Source organism: Meles meles, chromosome 5 (genome assembly GCF_922984935.1).
Source record: "Meles meles chromosome 5, mMelMel3.1 paternal haplotype, whole genome shotgun sequence".
NCBI classification, from domain to species: Eukaryota; Metazoa; Chordata; class Mammalia; order Carnivora; family Mustelidae; genus Meles; species Meles meles.
This window is the reverse complement of record NC_060070.1, coordinates 116,425,055-116,432,623: the sequence shown is the minus strand read 5'-3', so window position 1 is coordinate 116,432,623 and position 7,569 is coordinate 116,425,055. Positions and strand designations below refer to the sequence as shown.

Sequence of the window (7,569 nt, the reverse complement as noted above, 5' to 3'; positions counted from 1 at the left end):
GATGGAACCAGAGGGTGTCATGCTTAAGTGAAATAAGTCAATCAGAGAAAGACAACTATCATATGATCTCCCTGATATGAGGACGTGGAGATGCAACATGGGGAGTTAGGGGGATAGGAGAAGAATAAGTGAAAGAAGATGGGATCGGGAGGGAGACAAACCATAAGTGACTCTTAATCTCACAAAACAAACTGAGGGTTGCTGGGAGGAGGGAGAGTTGGGAGAGGGGGAGGGAGGTTATGGACATTGGGGAGGGTATGTGCTATGGTGAGTGCTGTGAAATGTGTAAACCTGGTGATTCACAGACCTGTACCCCTGGGGATAAAAATACATTATATGTTTATAAAAAAATAAGAAATAAATAAAAAATTTTTTAAAATTTTACATTTTCCAATTGAATTGAAGGTACACCAATCCTATGACCTACAAATGCCACCCTTGTCTATATTCCTGAAAACTACATGCACATGGATACCAGGAAATATATGTAAGAATGTTATTAGAACCAGTGTTTGTTAACAGCAAAAAACTGAACCCACAAGCAGGCTGGAAAAAATAAACTGTGGAGTATTCGTATAAGGGAATAAACAACTAGAAAATGAGTGAACTACAACCACATACAACACGGATGAACCTCAGGCGCAAAAAAGGCAAATTCAAGAAGACACTTGATAATTCCATTTATATAAAGTACTAAACCATGCAAAAAGAACAATTTACTGTTTACATATATAAATATACTTGGTTACAATTTTAAAAAGCAAAGGAATTATACAAATAGAGAGGGGGAGGGCTGGGAGATGGGATGAGATTGGAAAGCAGCATTTAGAAAATGTGTGAAGTGATAGTAAAGATGGGTTTCTGGAACCAGGGTGTAGGTAAGTGTTTGTTGAAGTGTTGCACTGCTATTTTTTTGTACTTTATATATATTTTATTTGCACTTTTTTGTATCTACATAATTTTTAATGAAAATAATTTTTAAAAAACTATTTTCAGTAAGTGCTGTGGGGAAGACTCATGTTCATAATGTGATCACCTGAGAAACTTTTTTTTAAGCTTGATTTATTTATTTGAGACAGAGAGAGTGTGTGTGCATGAGCGGGAGGGGCAAGGAAGGGAGAGAGAGAATCTGAGGCAGACTCTGTCTTAGAGCTCAGAGGTCTACTCAGGGCTCACTCCTAGAACCTGGAGATCACAACCTGAGCTGAAACCAAAAGTCAGATGCTTAAATTACTGCACCACCCAGGCATCCCAACCTGGAAAACTTCTAATAGTTCGTTTTGTATGAGACATTATGTTACCTGAGAACATCCCAGAGTAGATCTGACTCTAAATAAGTCAATCCTGATACAACTTCTTAACAACTTCTTTTTTTCAATGCTGAGACCCTCTGACATTACTAAAGCATTTCTGGTAGGAAAAACAGATGAAGAGCAGGATTATGACAGCTCACAAATCTTTACTATTCTTAACCTTTGTAAGATTGCTCTAGGTGGAGAGACAAAATATCTTGAGAAAAAGAACAGCCTGATCTTTGAGGGAATTTGTTGTCTGAGGATACTTTAACTAAGGTTAAGTAGGATGCACTTAAAGACAATGTTAAAAATGGGATTTATTTACAGATAGTCCACATGATCTTTTGTCTCTTTTTTAATTAGATCTTTTGTCTTAATTTAGATTATAGTTCTTTTATGTGAAAATCTCTTACTGTGTTCAGTCAACATTATGAAGTACCAACTATTGCTACTTTATTTTACAGGATTTTAAATAGGAACATCTATGCCAGGTGTATGCTCTTGGAGGCTTTTCCCCTCAATTCTATGTAGATCTTTCTTTCCTCATTAGTGTTATCTGAATAGTGCTCCACTTCAAGGAGTTTATAATCTGCAACTCTTCGCTTAAGGCATAACTGCTGACCAAGGAGCCATGTGTAGAAGCACTTAGTTAACTGCTTTTAGTAGTTGCTGCTGCCTCATACAGATGTGCCCTCAATTAACTGTAGATTAAGGCATGAGCTTTCTTGTGCAGGATTCCCCTCTTAGTCTCTAATCTTCATAGATGTATTTAGTGACTTTCCCAGAACTTACAAGGCTATTGAAGACAAACTGAATGTAACAGTACCAATATCATCTTTCTTTCTAGCTAATGTAGCTTTTAAAACTAACAAATGGAAACAAAACAAACAAAATTCCAACGGATACATTATTTTAAATTCGACTGCCTTAAAAACTTTCAGTAGTAAACGAACTTATGTGATTAATATGGAAAATAAGTCTACTCTCCTTTACCCCCCACGCTTCATTCTATGTTTTAGCTGTATATGTGCCAAGGAGTTTGGCAATCTGTACATCTTTTTTTTTTTTTTAAAACCTCAGAAGTAAATAACAAAACACTGACTCCATGGTTGTGCAGCTGATTTTACAGAGTATTATGGCATGGATAGCTGTGATAAAATTCTCCCAAGTTTTCCTACTCTCACAAGTGCATCTTTGGAATCCTTCATAATATGTGGTGTGTGTGTGTGTGTGTGTGTGTGTGTGTGTGTGTACATGTGCGCATGTGTGCAATTTCTAACTTGATACTACATTTAAATGACTCAAACTTTCAGAAAGTGTAGAATGATATTTAGTGGGTCCTCATCACCCTGAAATAATAACTAAAAAAAAAGCCAGATAAAAGGTTTCAAAAATTTCTAAAAGCATATAGGATTTAATAAAATAGTGAAGCTTTACCTGGCCAAAATCTAGGATAAACTGAAAATTCAGACCTGAAAGCTACTTTTGCCTAGAGGGTATTTGTTTATTCAAAGAAATAGCTGTGGAACTGAGCTGTGGTTTTGGCAACCTCCTGGGGCTAAAAGACAGATTTCAAAAATCATTTCCTATCCACTGCAGAGTCTGCAAAGAGGTATACTCTCAGAGAAAGGGTGAGCCAGAAGCAAAGAAGCCCTTACTCGAACCTGTAGCCTCAGCTGATGACACTTTTGTAGTGCTCCTCCCACCCCAGCAAAAACAAATAAAAATTGTCTTTTGAGGCCTCAAATTATTCCTGCAATTCATTGTTTTCAAATATAATGATCAGAAAAGAAAATACCATAGATTAGGAAAAAGCAGAAAGAGATCATAGTGCATTCAAATATTTAAAGATATATTAAAGACAACTTATATTTAAAAGCTAAAAATTGAAAAAAAATCGGCTTAAGACACAGAAAATCATTTTAAAAATTATACTGATTTTTTAAAAAATCAAATTAATCTTTTCATCCTAAAACTCTAACTAAAATTAAGAACTTGGTGGAAAGATTTAATGACTAACTAGAAATAGCTGAAAAAAAAAAAAAGAATGAGCTAGAGGATAGGTTAGAACAAATCCAGCTTGAAGGGGCAAAAAGATGGAAAATGCAAATGATGCACTAAGAGACACAGAACATATATTGAAAAGATCTAAAATAACACAGGTAGGAATTGATTTTTCTAGTTTATTCCTCCAGACCCTGCAGAAGGAGATAGGTGTGGTTATAAAAAGTCAACATGAAGAAACCTTGTGGTATTGGAACTATATTTTATCTAGACTGGGGTAAGGGACACACAAACTGGCATATGATATAAAATTGTATAAAACTAAACACACATACACAAATAAGTACAAGTAAAGCTGGAGAGATCTGAATAAGATCAGAGAACTAGGTGTTAATCTCCTGGTTTCGATATATATTACAGTTTCACAAAATTTTAACATTGGGGAGATCTAGGGAAAGCATACATGAGACCTCTGTATTATTTCTTACAACTGCATGTGAATCTACAATTATTTCAACAAAATTTGAATTAAAAAAAGAAATAGGCATATTGATACATAATAATGAAAATGTAGAATACCTAAGGCAAAGAGAGAATCTGAAACACAACAGGAGAAAGAAATGGAAAATTATATCCAAAGGAATATAAAGATGTTTGCTAACTGATAAAGGACTCATATCCATAAGCATACAATGAGCTCATATGAAGGAATATAAGCCTAACCGCTTGCCCCTTAACAGCAACCAAAGATGCTAAGAGGCGCACCGGCTGGGGCTGGCGCGCGGGACCCCCGCCACCGCCTGCTTGTTCCGGGGAAAGAGTGAAGGGCCTCGACCACACTGAGCCATGGCCCAGGCCTTCTACGGCACAGAGGAGCGCAGCCAGCTCTACTCCCCCGATTACCGCCTCTTCTTCAAGAATGTAGCTGGTCACTACATTTCCCCCTTTCATGATATTCCTCTCAAGGTGGACTCAACGGAGGAAAATGGCATTCCTACAAAGAGAGCACGAAATGATGAATATAAGAATTTGTTTAATATGGTTGTAGAAGTACCTCGGTGGACAAATGCTAAAATGGAGATTGCCACAAAGGAGCCATTGAATCCCATTAAACAAGATATAAAGAATGGCAAGCTACGCTATGTGGCAAATATCTTTCCTCACAAGGGTTATATCTGGAATTATGGTGCCCTCCCACAGACTTGGGAAGATCCCCATCGAAAAGATAAGAGTACAGACTGCTGTGGAGATAATGATCCTATTGATGTTTGTGAAATAGGTTCGAAGGTTCTTTCCTGTGGAGAGGTTATTCATGTGAAGATCCTTGGAATTTTGGCTCTTATTGATCAGGGTGAAACAGATTGGAAAATAATTGCTATCAATGTGAATGATCTCGAAGCCTCAAAGTTTCATGATGTTAAGAAATACAAACCAGGTTACTTGGAAGCTATGCTTAATTGGTTTAGATTTTATAAGGTGCCAGAAGGAAAACCTGAAAACCAGTTTGCTTTTAATGGAGAATTCAAAAACAAGGCTTTTGCTCTTGAAGTTATTAAATCTACTCATGAATGTTGGAAAACATTGCTTATGAAGAAATGTGATGGAGGGGCTATAAATTGCATAAATGTGCAGGTATGTGACAGCCCTTTCCACTGCACTCAAGAGGAAGCAAGATCAATAGTTGAACTGGTGTCATCATTACCAAATAAGGGAAGTAAAGAAGAAGAGGAAGTGTGGCACTTCCTGGGCAAGTGATTTGAACATTTGAAGCTCTGCCATCAAGACTCCAATCTCCAAGGACTCCACAACTCCCTCTCCCCAAGTTCTAGCAACAGGCAGATCTATAAGAATTTACTGACTTCCTGTTGAAACTTTTTCCCCCAGCCTTATTCGAGATATACAATATGTAAATAAAGACCAATATTAAAAAAAAATGCTAAGAGTTAGTAAAATAATATCCCCAGTGTTTTAAGAGGATAACCAGGGAGGTTATCCTGTAAAATAAAAATACCTTCAGTTAAAAAAAAAAAATTGAGCATTCAACACCTCTAAAACTGTTATTAGGGGCGCCTGGGTGGCTCAGTGGGTTGAGCTTCTGCCTTCGGCTCAGGTCATGATCTCAGGGTCCTGGGATGGAGCCCCACATTGGGCTCTCTGCTCATCAGGGAGCCTGCTTCCCCCTCTCTCTCTGTCTGCTTCTCTGCCTACTTGTAATCTCCGTCTGTCAAATAAATAAAATCTTTAAAAAATCTGTTATTAAAAATAAATCCTAAAGTATGGGTTTAATAGGAATAAAAATGACTCCGGACAAAAGATTTAAGATGCATAAAGGAATAAGAAGCAAACAGAGTGGTAAATATGTTAGTGTGTGAAACATGACAAGTTGTTAGTATCTCAAACAGATTATCAAGACCTAGTAACATTAAGGCAGTGTGGAATAATTAAGACAGTTCAGTGGGCAGAAGAGAGACCCTAAAAGTAGAGTCATGGACAGATGCTGGATTAAGCAGTGGAGAGCAGTGGGAAAGGATGCCTTTAAACAGTATAGCAGGGTTGCCTGGGTGGCTCAGTGGGTTAAGCCTCTGCCTTCAGCTCAGGTCATGATCTCAGGGTCCTGGGAGGTCATGATCTCAGGATCCTGGAATCAAGCCCCACATTGGGCTCTCTGCTCAGCAGGGAGCCTGCTTCTCCCTCTCTCTGCCTGCCTCTCTGCCTACTTGTGCTCTCTGTCAAATAAATAAATAAAAATCTTTTTTTAAAAACGTACAGCAATAATTAATATCTACGTGGAAAAAAATTAATGTGGCTCTCTATCTTAACACTGGGTGGATGAGGCACCCAAACAGGACAGGCACAATGCTAAAGCTATTGGAAATAAGTTTGCATAATATATTCATGACATCTGGGAAGGGAACTATTCCTCAAATAAGACACAAAAAGCACAAACCATAAAGGAAAAAGATCGGTATGATTATGTGAGAATTATTCATTTTGTTAATCAAAAGTTACTATAAATAATGATTAAAAGACAAGCCAGAGTGGGAAAAGATGTTTGCTAACTGATAAAGGACTCATATCCATAAGCATACATGAGCTCATATGAATCAATAAAAAGCAATAAAATCCAATAGAAAACAGTGGGCAAATGGGTAAGTAGAAATTTCCTCCCAAAAAGGAGTGTGAAAGGCCAATAAACCCTTGTAAAAGTTCTTGACTTCATTTATAACCAAGGAAATGCCAGTTAAAATAATTATGAAATAAAAATACTACCCCCATTGCCCACCATCAGACTGGCAAAATTTGAATTCTTGAAACACAATAATAAGAAAACCAACTCAATTTTAAGATCAGCAGGATCCTTTAGAAGACACTTCACCAAAGATAATCTAACAGCAAATCAGCACATGCAAAAGTGTTTACCCTCACTGGTCATTAGGTAAATACAAATTAAGGTCGCAACAAAACACAACCACACGCCTATTCAAATGCCTAAAATTAAAAAGATTGACCATAGCACGCATTAGTGAAAATGTGGAATAAATAGAACCCTCATATGCTGCCGGTAATAATGTAAAAAACAAAACAAGACATTTTTTCTTTTGCAGCCTTACATGTATTTTGAGTCAGGAATATACCTGTCTTCCAGTTTCACTAAAAAATGTAGATTTTAGGCTTTTGTTACTTTTCTGTGTTTCACAATAGGACAAAGGGGAAAATGCTGATTTTCATAGCCCATGTTCATTTGGAAGCATTCATTATATTTTTTAGGCATCAGCAATTAGGAATTTTAAAAAACTGATTACAGTTACCTTTTTAATACTAAATTTTCAGTGGTTATATTGGCTTGTAGAGTTGACCCTTAAGCCATATAGGTTTGAACTGTGCAGGTCCACTTATATGTGGATTTAAAATTTTTTTTTATATTTTTGTAGTGGAGTACTATAAATGTATTTTCTCTATTTTCTTCATAACATTTTCTTCTCTTTAGCTTACTTTACTGTAAGAATACAGTATATAATTCACAGAACTTACAAAATATGTGTCAATATACTGCTTATGTTAATGATAAGGCTCCTGGTCAACAATAGGCTACTAATAGTTAAGTGTTTGGGGAGTCATGTTATACTTGGATCTTCAACTGCACAGGGGATTGGTGCTTCTAACCCCCGCACTGTTTAAGGGTCAACTATATAGTGTTATCAGGTAACAAATCAAAAAGAATATTTTCCTACACTATATCTCTTCTTATACCATGGAAATTAATCTGGTA

General features: G+C 36.7%; 1 pseudogene; it reads left to right on the top strand.

Moving 5' to 3' along the window:
- The first annotated feature begins 853 nt into the window (after window positions 1-853).
- Window positions 854-5,054, top strand: LOC123942197 (annotated as a pseudogene).
- The last annotated feature ends 2,515 nt before the right edge of the window (window positions 5,055-7,569 follow it).